General features: G+C 36.3%; 1 protein-coding gene across 13 annotated transcripts in view; it reads left to right on the top strand.

Moving 5' to 3' along the window:
* Window positions 1–2264: 2264 nt before the first annotated feature.
* LOC149230523 (hypersensitive-induced response protein 1-like) overlaps window positions 2265–12310 on the top strand; it is a 76936-nt gene continuing 66890 nt past the window's right edge. For 6 of the 13 annotated variants that reach the window (XM_089378998.1, XM_089378994.1, XM_089378989.1 and 3 more), the window contains exon 1: window positions 2265–2722. The gene's annotated coding sequence lies outside the window, so the exon portion shown is untranslated. Of the gene's footprint in view, window positions 2723–3648; window positions 3725–12310 lie in introns of all 13 variants that reach the window. The other 7 variants (XM_089378996.1, XM_089378983.1, XM_089378987.1 and 4 more) reach the window with 3 other exon arrangements.

Raw genomic sequence — 12310 nt, 5'->3', positions numbered from 1 at the left:
AATTAAAAATAATAATAAGAAAATGAAAAAAAAATATAAATCAAAATAATGAATTAATTCAATTTTATTATTTAAATAAAAAAAATAAAATAATATGGTCAAAAGAAAATGAAATGAATAGTAAATAAATAAGAAATAAAGGAATACCAAAAATTCTAATTAAAATAAATAAATATTATATAGGAATACAAAGTAGAGATCAAATTCTTGCTAATACTTCAACCATACTCTCTATTCATATTGATAGTCTTCTTTTCAATTTCCAAAGCTTTCCTAAACTTACAGTGATGAAAATGATCAATCTTTACAATGAAGCTAGTCTCTTCAATAATCTTTGTTATTAAATTTTGATTAAAAATTAAACAATCATTTTATTAAAATTAAAATATATTGTTTGAATTAACTAGTCATATAAGAGTTTTTATTTTAGTTTTTTTTTGATGTTTACTTAATAAGAATGCAGTTATTTAGTTATACAATTTTAGCTCTTTTAAGTAATTTTTTTAAATAATTTTATCTGAAATTTAATCAAAAATTAAAAAATCATTATTTTAAATGTTTATTTTTCACTATCTAACACTAATTAATAAATGCAATTAGGGTTTAGATTATCCCCTAGATAATCCCACATAATTCTACACTTGACCTTTTAAAAAACTTGGCCAACTTAAATACCATTTTTTTTTAATAACAAAACGTAATTATTTCACAACACAAAACAAAAATCGCATATACGGATAAAGCCGTCCAAAAGAAGTTGCCTCGTAACACTACGCCCATCAAAAACACGATTCAAACTCTGCCTCTACAAGATTATTTGAAATTTTTTTGCCCGGATTCTGACCACTTTTGGTCGTTCGGGCAATTCCTCCGCCTCGTTAGACGACTCCTTTATTGGAACGCGTAGTCTAATGAGGCGGAGGAGTTGCATGGACAGCGACAAAAATTTCGGTCATATTTAGAGAAAATTCGGCAATAATTTTTGTAAATCCAACTTATAGTTGTTAAAATTCAAAATTTTAGGTGTCCTAGAGGTTTTCAATGGTGCTGAATCCATTTCCACCATCAAAAACACGATTCAAACACTACCTCTACAAGATTTTTTGAAATTTTTTTGCCGGATTCCGGCCACTTTTGGCCGTCCGGGAATTCCTCCACCTCATTAGACGACTCCTTTATTGGAACACGTAGTCTAACGAGACGGCGGAGTTGCCCAGAAAGTTACGGAAATTCCGGTCATATTTAGAGAAAATCCGGCAATAATTTTTGTAAATCCAACTTATAGTTGTTAAACTTCAAAATTTTAGGTGTCCTAGACGTTTTTGATGGTGTTGAATCCATTTCCACCATCAAAAACATGATTCAAACACTGTCTCTACAAGATTTTTTGAATTTTTTTTGCTTGGATTCCGGCCACTTTTGGCTGTCCGAGCAATTCCTCCGCCTTGTTAGATGACTCCTTTATTGGAATGCGTAGTCTAACGAGGCGGAGGAGTTGTCCAGAAAGTTACGGAAATTCTGGTCATATTTTGAGAAAATCTGGCATAATTTTTGTAAATCCAACTTATAGTTGTTAAACTTGAAAATTTTAGGTGTACTAGACGTTTTTAATGGTGCTGAATCCATTTCCACCATCAAAAACACGATTCAAACACTGTCTCTACAAGTTTTTTTGAAATTTTTCCCTGATTCCGGCCACTTTTAGCCGTTCGGGCAATTGCTCTGCCTCGTTAGATGACTCCTTTATTGGAATGCGTAGTCTAATGAGGCGGCGGAGTTGCCCAAAAAGTTACGGAAATTCTGGTCATATTTAGAGAAAATCCGGCAATAATTTTTGTAAATCCAACTTATAGTTGTTAAACTTCAAAATTTTAGGTGTCTTCGAAGTTTTGGATGGTGCTGAATCCATTTCCACCATCAAAAACACAATTCAAACACCGTGTCTACAAGATTTTTTGAAATTTTTTTGCCCGGATTCCAACTACTTTTGGCCCTCCCGGCAATTCCTCGCCTCATTAAAGACTCCTGTATTGGAATGGTCTCTGTCGATTTCTCTTTCCATCATCATTAAAGTTGGTTAAAGAAAGGCGTCTACCAAGCGTCAAATTTGCTTTAAATAGCCTAATAATTTTTTTTGAATACAGAATGGTCTCTGTCGATTTCTCTTTCAATCATCATTAAAGTTGGTTAAAGAAAGGCGTCTACCAAGCGTCAAATTTGCTTTAAATCGCCTAATGTTCACTAGTGAAATTGGATTAACACTGCCAAAATTTCCATTATTTTACAGAAAACTAGGGGCTAAAGAAATGGATTAACACTGCCAAAATTTCCATTATTTTACAGAAAACTAGGGGCTAAAGAAATGGACCCCGAAAGGACAGATGATTCCCATCTACGGAAAGATACACGGAAAGCTTGCCTGGTTCTTCCACGGTGAAGTTTCAGATGCTGGTATTTTCGAGGGAACTCATTGTTGTCCGCCATGTACTTACCCTGGAAATAGACCCGATATTTGACCATTATTGACTCTTCAAATTCATCTGATTGTATTGAAGTCTGTGACGAGATCAATACATTGTGCGTGTTTGCTAATAAATGTGACTGACTGGCCAACACATTTTCAGTTTGGGCATTGGCTTTTAACAGTTTGCATCCAGTTTCTCCGCATCTCAGCCTTCTGAATAATTCTTCACACGATTTCAAGAGCCGTGTTATGCATCAGGTATGATGATCTCTCAGCCTCGTTGAGTATTGACAGTCTTGAATTATGATGGAAGATTGTGGTTTATTTCAAAATTTACATGAAATTCTTAAGTAGGGCGAAACTGGTGACTGGCGAAGGGCTTTGATTTTATTATGGCCTATTTGTCTATGGTAGCCCTTGCCCTGTTCGTTAAGATGTTGTACTGCCAAAATTTATGAACTTAAAATTGCCGTCCTCGCTTATTTTCTTAGGCGATGGGCATGGTCTTGTAAAAGCTCGCTATACCATTCTTATGAGCAACTGGATTTTACACCAAAATTATGCATCTCTTAAGCTTAGTGTCTGTGAGGATGCGAGTGACGGTGATGGGAAGTTCTGTTCCTCTCTCAATTCCCTCTGGGCACTGAACAAGTTGCAGCTCTGAAAATTATGAATAGTAGATAGTTGCTCGTATATCCTGTGTCATTGTGGATTCCTCTTACATGTGATGAATAGATGGATCGATGCTTCATTCTCTACAGTTAGAGATTGAGTTCTTTGAAGAGTTTAAAACATGCATAAGTTATGAACACCAGTGGCTACTTTTGATGCTGAAATCCATGTAATTAACAACGTGTATAGAGTTGCCTGCTTAAATTATGTTAGCTATTAATTTTGTTTATTTATTCATTGATCAAGCTTTTCTTTATTTAATTCACCTTTTTTTAAAGATTTTTTTGTTCAGAAATTTGGAAACCATAGTGGTATGGAAATCCTAAAATGATGAGCGGGAGGCAAAGTGCCTTCCTAGTGTGGTAGAATATATAATATGCACTTAGATGCTTGGACTCTATGCTGTGAAGATGGATGCGTACACATGACCCTTTGGCTGAACCAAGTATTAGAGTGTTACCTGTGTAGCTCTGTCATCTTTCAGCAGCACAGTAGTTTTGGTGTGTGTGCAGGTGGGTTGAAGGTGAAGTCAAGAGCAGCATCAGCATGGTGCAGTGGTCATGGGAGAATTTACCTGTTGTTATGAAGGTATTTCTCCCTCAACAATTCCTCAGTTCAGCAGATCTGTACAGCCTGAACCTTCAACATATCCGTACAGTCACTGGATCCATGCAGTAGATTGCAGTTTGTGTGTGAGGGTGCAGTAACATTAAATGAGGCGCATCAGTGCTAGGTATTTTATGGCTGTTGTATGCATGCATGCTTGTCTAACGCTAAAAGCGTTTTCCAGACTGGAGAGAGCCATAATTAGGATGCATTTCTAGGTTAACTTGGATACTGGCTTTTCATAAATTAGAAGTGCTTTTATCAGTTCTGTTTTAGGCACAGATTTATCTTTAAGAAGAGCACATGGTCGAGATCCGTCCCAGATTTAGAGTAGGGTGCACTCTATTCTAGACAGACTATCTCAGACGGGTTATTTGCTTTATCATAGGCAGATTTATTGTTAGGGTTACTTTAAGTTAGGCATTGTGCATGGGATATCATTATTTTGTAAACCCCAGCCTATTTGCTTCTATAAAAAAAAGGCAGGGTGTTGGTGGTTAATCATTCAGTGAGCGCATTTAGAAGTTTAGTTGCATTGTATTTCTTTTTTTGTTCAATAAATAAAACAACAATGCACAGTACCTCAGTTCAACAGATCCATATATCCTGCACCTTCAACATATCCATACAATGTTTGGGTCCATAAACAGATTGCAGTTTGTGTGAAGGTGCAGCAACATTTAAAGAGGCAGATCAGTTAATAGGCATCTTATGGTCGTTGTATGTATTCATGCTTGTTTTAAATTAATAGTGTTTTCCAGATTTAGAAATAAACTTGGATGGTAGCTTTTATAAAATTAGAAGTGCTTTTATCAGTTCTGTTTTAGGCACAGATCTATCTTTATAGGAAAAGCACATAGTACAGACAGGTTCCAGATTTAGAGCACAGTGCACTTTCCTAGGTAGAAGGTGCTTTATTCTAGGCAGCCTCTCTCATGCAAGTTAGGCACTTTATCCTAAGCAGATTTAGTGTTGGGGTTATGTACTCTAAGTTAGTCTTTGTGCATGGGATGTCTTTATTTTTGTAAAGCCTAGCCATTCGTCTTCCATGAAGAAAGAAAGGGTAGAGATGGTTAATCATTTAGTGAGTGAGTGTGTTTAGGAGTTGAGCTAATCGCATTGTATTTCCTATTTTTAAATTAATAAAATAGTGATGCAGTATTGAGAGTTTAGATCTGTGTGTACTTGTTGTTCATACTTTTTCCAGAGGCATGTCTTTGTAGTTTAATGTACTCAGAATCTGCAGTTTTGATGGAAATCTAGTAAATCTGTTTCCTAGCTGTTAGGTTGATTTTTCTGTGTTGAACTAATTGCATTGTATTTCCTATTTTTTAATTAATAAAACAGTGATGCAGTATTGTGAGTTCAAACTTGTGTACTGGCTGTTCGTACTTGTTCTAGAGTGATGTGTTTATAGTTCAATGTACTCAGAATCTGCAGTTTTGATTGAAGTTTAGTATTTCTGTTTCCTAGGATTTTTGTGAGCAGAATCTGGAGACCATTATCTGAAACTATAATGCTAAGATGTGTATCTTTATGGATAAAATTTTCAGTTGCCATCAGAGGTTGGCCATTGATATTCACATGGTTTGTTTGCATCCTAACTTACATACTCTTGGTTATATGCTTGACAATCCATATGCATGTTTGGACATCATAATTACTAGGGTCCATGGGTGCACATATTGGTGTGGCTGCAACGTTCAAAAGAAAGAAAGGAGAAAAGTTGACACAGATTTCAATCGATTCAGCAATGATAATTTTTGGTTGTGTCCTTTAAAATTACCTTTGGGTTTGTACTAGTTCTCTGTAAGAGTTGGGTGCAAGCTTCCACACCACACTATTAAGTTGGCCAGATGTAAGATAGATTATTAAACATTTTTAGTCTTTTTGGTTTTATGTCACAAGGTTTGCCAAACTTCAAGATTGAGATTTGAAATTTGGCAAACCTAAAAAAAAATTGAGGCTCTGCAAATCTCATAGTCATTGACCAAGTCTACATCTCAAAACTCATAACCTCTTGTCACAACTCAAGTTTGTAATCAATCCTTAAAGTTTCCAAGTCTATAATAACATTCTTTTTTTTTAATGTTTATTGATGTTGATTTCTTATTATTTTATTCTATGTTTCATTTTAAAATTACTATATATATATAGAAATAGAAAATAGAAAATGTATACATCAACTTATCAAAAAGTTTGAACTCAAATCTAACCTAAACATCACTGAACCCAAACCGTGTGACTCAGGTTTTTTTTAAGCATAACAATGACTCCTATACAATATGGGATTGTGTTCAAACCTAGTGGGCATGTTCAATATCCAATAAAATAAAAATCGTTGACTCAAAGTGTCTGGCTTGTGGAGATGAAGTGGAAGTTGGCTGAATTTATGAAATAATATTTTTTATTGCTGCATTTCTTGATAAGGTTGGGTCGTATGGATGGCTTGGCCTTCTAAAAAACCTTCATGTTGTCCATTCCTTTGAAGCAAAACACATGATGTTTTCCCAAAAAGGAAAAAAGGTTTCCTAATCATCTCTAGTGATATACTTGATTATATAAAAATAAATTGAAATACATCCATTCAACAAATGCATTATAAGAACATAAAAACTGAACAGGATGTGGCTTCTATTAACAGCAGATGTACAGTTTCAAGTAGGTATTTTAGTTGACCAGTCGAGGTGCTAGAATGTAGTGCTTATTAAATTGCCATTTTCCGGATTCATTTGTAAATTTACTGTTTTCTAATAGAATTAAGTTTTTTTTAAATGCCTTTAGGCTTTAGACAGCCTTCAACCCTATTTGTCCTGTCAAGTAGGTACAACAATAAAGAAAATAGAACAGTCATTCTGTTGTGCAAAAGTGGAACGATCAACAGTGGATATGAGAGAGAGATTTGGATGTTTTGATAAAGTTCTTGAGCCAGGCAACCAATATTTACTGTGCTATTGACCCATTAATGCGCGGGGTTGTATATGCCCATTATTGGATTTAAGCAAGTACATTATCCAGCGGTGGGCATATACAACCGCCGCGCATTAATGGTCAATAGCACTGTAAATATTGGTTGCCCTTGAGCCAGGCCTCCACTGTTTGCCATGGGTTTTTGGGAGTCAAATTGGAGACTATCTTTCCTTATGGGTACAAAAGCTAGATGTGTGATGTGAAACAAAGACAAAAATATGTAGCTTAGTACTATTCTATGGCATGATTATAGGTTTCGCCTACTAGAAAGTCCCTTCTCTATAATTTTCCTAGGAGGTAGATAAAACCATATAAAGAAGAAGTATAAGCTATGTAATGAGATGCCTTATAAAGTTTATTGTAATTGGAGCTCTACTCAATTGGAGGTTTCTCCCTTGAAGAGGCAAATGAGCATTGTTTTCATCAATAAAGGTATAACATTGTGTGGTATTTCGGTTCTTTATTTGGCTATTGGGATTGCAATTTGTCATCTCTATAGTAAATTTGGGTAAATTTATTATTTCTACTCTGCATCTTTAAATTTACCAATAGAGAAGACCACTAGTGGTATCAAAACACTTTTTAAAATGCATATTTTAGAGCATTTTTTTTACGCTAGAGATGTGTTTCAACATCTATAAGTAACACAATGATTTGTCATTTAGTGGGTAGGAGACGCATAAATGTAGGAAATCTGAGAGTTTCACCTAGTTGGACACCCATGTTACCTTATTGGTACCCCTTCAGATAGTACCACATCAAACAACACTTTTATATGGTATTTCACTTCCACATACCCTAGGGTATGTTGGAAGTCCCTTAGGTCACTTGAAACTAGCTTTAGAAAAATCGATTGATTGTCTTGCCACTATAGTGACACTAAGAATGACACTCTAGAAGGTTACTCTCTAGAACCTTGATAATTGGGTAGTAGTAGTATGATTGAGGGGATGGTCGAGTCTTCTTAGTTAGTGCCTTGAATCGGGTTGAGTACTACTAATGGACCCTACACGTATATCAAAGAGATATAACCCTTGGCACCCCCTTGCTCTCAGGACCTTTGAAGCCCTACTCCTTGTTGTTAGTCCACAAAATTACTACATACAAGATTGTACTCAGAAATTGTGCATTTGGTCATTGGAAACCTTACTTCCTTCTACTAGTCGACACAATTACCCACAGAAATTGCAATATTGAAAATTTGAGCATTTTGTCAACACAATATTATTGAAGAGTATATAATAAGTAGTAATAATAACTACACCCTTATTTCAAATCTATCTCAATATAATCATTGTGTCAAGTTGATCGCCATGGTATCGCTCTCTAGTAAGCCTTTCTAGTGGACTTTCTAGTCCCAATACTAGGCAACTATCTCAATAGCCCCAAAATGTAGTGTTGATCGCTTGGGTACCGCTATTTAGTAACCTTTCTCTTGTGGAACCCTATCTCTATGGCTATTTGAGGCAATGAGCTAGCCACCAAAGTCTCCTCTTTGGAAACGTAGTGTGATGAGTTACAACACAAAATTGAATCAACTAGTCCTTTGCCTAGTAAAACGTTAATTTTATCAATGAAAAGCTCACCAAATTGGACTTAGTTCCAAATCAACTATCCCAACTCATGGTGATGCACAAGGGTTATTAGCGTCATGACTAATCGTCACAACAATGAGCTAAATCATCCAATCCCATTGGGCTTCACTCTAACCTATTTGTTTGTGAACCTATGACTCAAATACGACATAGACCCCCTAAAATTTATCTAAAAAAAATGATGGTTGTAACCCCACAAATTGGGTCATTCAAATGGAGCACTATTTTCCCTATATGGAAACGTCGATGAATTAATGAAACTTTGTGTGGGTGCCTTATATGTAGATCTTGAAGTCTGGCAATGGTGGTAATGGTATAAGAACTCCCACCATGGTTATATTGCTTGGAAACAATTTGTCTTCGATCTTTATGGATGCTTTGAAACAAACATTGATTATTTGGGTTGACTATTGAAGTTTAAACAATCTGGTACAATTTAAGATTTCATCTCAACGTTCGACCAACTCTCTATTTGCACCAAAGGCATGCCAGGTACCTTCTTTTAGGAATGCTTTATCAATGGTCTGAAGGAATATATACATGCCCAAGTCTTAATGGCTTGTCCTACCTCTTGGTTGGAAGCTTCTCAAAGAGCCAAGGAAGTCCAAAAGATGGGGAATGCCCAAATAAAAAATACATCATTTATTCCGCACTCCTATCTAGTTATTTCTCCCCCTACCAATCCCTCTCCATATGCTCCACCACTCAAGATACTCAAGTTAACCCATGCTAAAATGGTGGAGTGCCAATTTAAAGGTCTTTGTTTCAATTGTGATGAGGAATATTTTCCTAAACATAAATGTTAGGAGCAAAAACTCTTTGTGACAATTTTATAGGACATTTCAAATGACGAAGTTGAAGTTATGCCTTAGAAGTCTCTACCTACACATGTTCACAACAACCCTCCCTATGCTTCAAAGGATGTGGAACCGTAGATCTCCTTGCATACCTTGAGTGGTATTTTGGCTCTCCACCTTCAAGTTGATTGACCACATCAAACATCACAAAGTCATTATCTTAATTGATAGTAGCATTCCCTATAACTTAATTCACTGATGTGTAGCCCAAAAAACACACTGTTATATTGATGTTGTGAATAACTTCCAAATCATGATTTCTAATAATGGTTCCATGAAATGTGAAAATGTTGGTTTCAAATTGGTGATTATTCTTTGAAAACCCACATGTTTTAGATTGAAATGGTTGTTTGTAAAATTGTTTTGGGTGTTGAATGGTTACAAACGTTAGGTCTCATCACCATGGATTTCCATTAATTGTACACAAGTTTCCAACAAGTATGGCATCACTACACTTTAAAAGGAATCACAACCAATTTGCTAGTGATCATCAATTCAAATCACATGGAAAAAAATCTTTAAAAATGGCATTTAGGTGTTGTGGTCCAATTCCATGCCATTCAAGCCTTTAAGACACCTTCTTAACCCATCCATCTTGACATGTAGTTAGCCTTGGCCAAACACCAATTTGTCTTCGAAACACCCCAAGGACTAACTCTCTCTCAAGGTAAGCGTGATTATTCCGTTTTTCTCATACCAGTATTCTCCCACCAATTGTACACTCTTATCACCATCCATTTGCCCAAAAAAATGAAATTAAAAAGATGGTTAAGGAGTTTCTAGCCATTGGTGTCATCCACCCTAGTACCAATCCTTATTTGTCACTAGTTGTTATGGTCCTAAAAAAATAATGTACTTGGTGTGTGTGTCCTAACTTTTGAGCTCTCAAAAAAATCACAATGAAGGATAAGTTCCCCATTCCTATCATCAAGGACCTCTTGGATGAGCTCAAAGTTGGTTGCTTTTTAGCAAGCTTGATCTTTTGGGTAAGCTATCACCAAATTCATATGAAGGAGGCAAACATTCCCAAAACTGCATTTCGCAATCATGAAGGCCATTAAGAGTTCTTGGTGATGCCCTTTGGCCTTCACAAAGCACCTTCCATCTTCTCGAATCTCATGAACAACATCTTTCAACTCTTTCTCTGTCATTTTGTCCTCACCTTTTTTATGACTTCTTAATCTATAGTAAAACTTGGCATGCTCATGCCACCCATGTGGATTAGGTCTTGTCATTGCTTATTAATCATCAACTCTTTTCAAAGAGGTCCCAATGTGCCTTTGGTGTCCCCATCGTGGAATATTTGGGCCATATTGTTAGTCATGTTGGTGTACGTGTGGACTGGAAGAAAACTAAAGCAATGGAGGATTGGACATGTCCCAAAACTCTTAAAAGTTTAAGATGTTTTCATGGTCTCACTGGTTATTGCATAAAGTTTATCAAGAACTATTGTAAAATTGCAACTCCCCTCACTGTGTCGCTTAAAAAAATGCTTTCAGTTGGAGTGCAGTCACAAATTGCAAATCAAGCCTTCCAATATTTGAAGAATGCTATGTATACCACCCTAGTACTTGCTCTACTAGAATTCGATAAGACCTTTGTTTTGGAATGTGACACTTGTGCTAAAGGCATCAGAGTAGTACTCATGCAAGAGGAAAGACCATTGGCCTTTACCAACAAACAACCATGTGAGAGGCACTTCAGAAAATCCAGTTACAAAAATAATTGATGGCCATATTGCATATTGTGGATATATGGTGCTAATCCCTACTTGGGCAATGTTTACAAATTAAAACATACCATTGCATCCCAAAATACTCCATGGAGAAAAGGATTTCATCCCTTAAACAATATAAATAGCTCACCAAAATATTGGGATATGAGTATGAGATGATTTATAAGAAGTGCAAGGAGAATGCGGTTGTAGATGCTCTCCATCGAAAAAATGAAGCGAAAGGGTCCCTCTCTTCACTCTCCATAGTAGTATGCTAGTGGAATGATGTCTCCAAAGAATGGTTGACAAATCCCAAGATTGTTCGCCTAATTTAACAACTTTAAACGACCCCCCATGCATGTTATGGATACACTTGGCACAATGAAGAGCTTCACTATTTAGGGCATCTCTATTTGAACAAGTGGGATGCTTTTAAATCAATAGCGTTATCTGAACTCCATGCTTCTCTAATAGCAAGTCATTTTGGCTTTCATAAAATATATAAATGATCAAATGCTCCATTTTTTTTGGGAAGGCATGTAGAAGGACATCCACAATTTTGTTGCAGAATGCGACCTCTGCCAATGCCACAAGGATGAAATAGTCAAAACTCTAGGTGAACTACAACCTTTTCCCATTCTTCCATCTGTATGGATTGATACTTCTATGGACTTCATTGTGGTGTTATCTGAATTTGGAAATAAAGTTATCATGGTTGTGGTTGATAACCTTTCTAAATATGCTCATTTTTGTGTTCTACAACATGCCTTTAAAGCTTCCACAATTGCTCAAGTCTTCATGGATATTAGTTTTGGTTGGCAAGAAGGCACGAGGAAATAACTCGCAAGTGAGGAACAATGGCCTATCAATTCCCTATTAGCTAGAGGGTGGAGATGGCTTTCTCTAGAATCCCTTGATGGCTAGGGTGGAGGATCGCTCCTTGAAGTCCTGAAAGGTGGATTTCTGAATGTTTTTTCCTATTGTGGTTGTTTCTACAGTGGTTTCTGGATACCCAAGCTCAGTGAAACCACTATGTTGTAGTTTGAAGGGTGGAGATATATATCTTTGGACTCCCTTGACATTCTAGGGTGGAGAAGAAATCTCTAGATTTCCTAGAATTTACTAGTTGTTGAACAACTGAAGGGTGAAGGCAATAGGCCTCTGGACTCTTTGTGCTTTTGTTAATTGCTAAATAGTTGATGGGTGGAGGTGGGAGAACCTTTGGAGTCCCTGTTTCATTTAATAGTTGGAGTAAATCCCTTGAGCAAGAACCACCTAGCCTTTAGAATCTGGCTCGGGGGTGAGAACTGCAAGTGAGGACTAGTTGCAGCTTGTCTATGGTTGGATGGAGAGTTGTTGTCCCAGACTCAGTTGCCCAATTTTAATTCAAGATAAGTTTCTTTATATGTAACACGTGACATGAAATTTATGT

Source organism: Pinus tabuliformis, chromosome J (assembly GCF_031772625.1).
Source record: "Pinus tabuliformis cultivar Carrire ecotype Pingquan chromosome J, CPIR1, whole genome shotgun sequence".
NCBI lineage: Eukaryota > Viridiplantae > Streptophyta > Pinopsida > Pinales > Pinaceae > Pinus > Pinus tabuliformis.
This window is presented reverse-complemented; position numbering and strand designations above follow the sequence as displayed.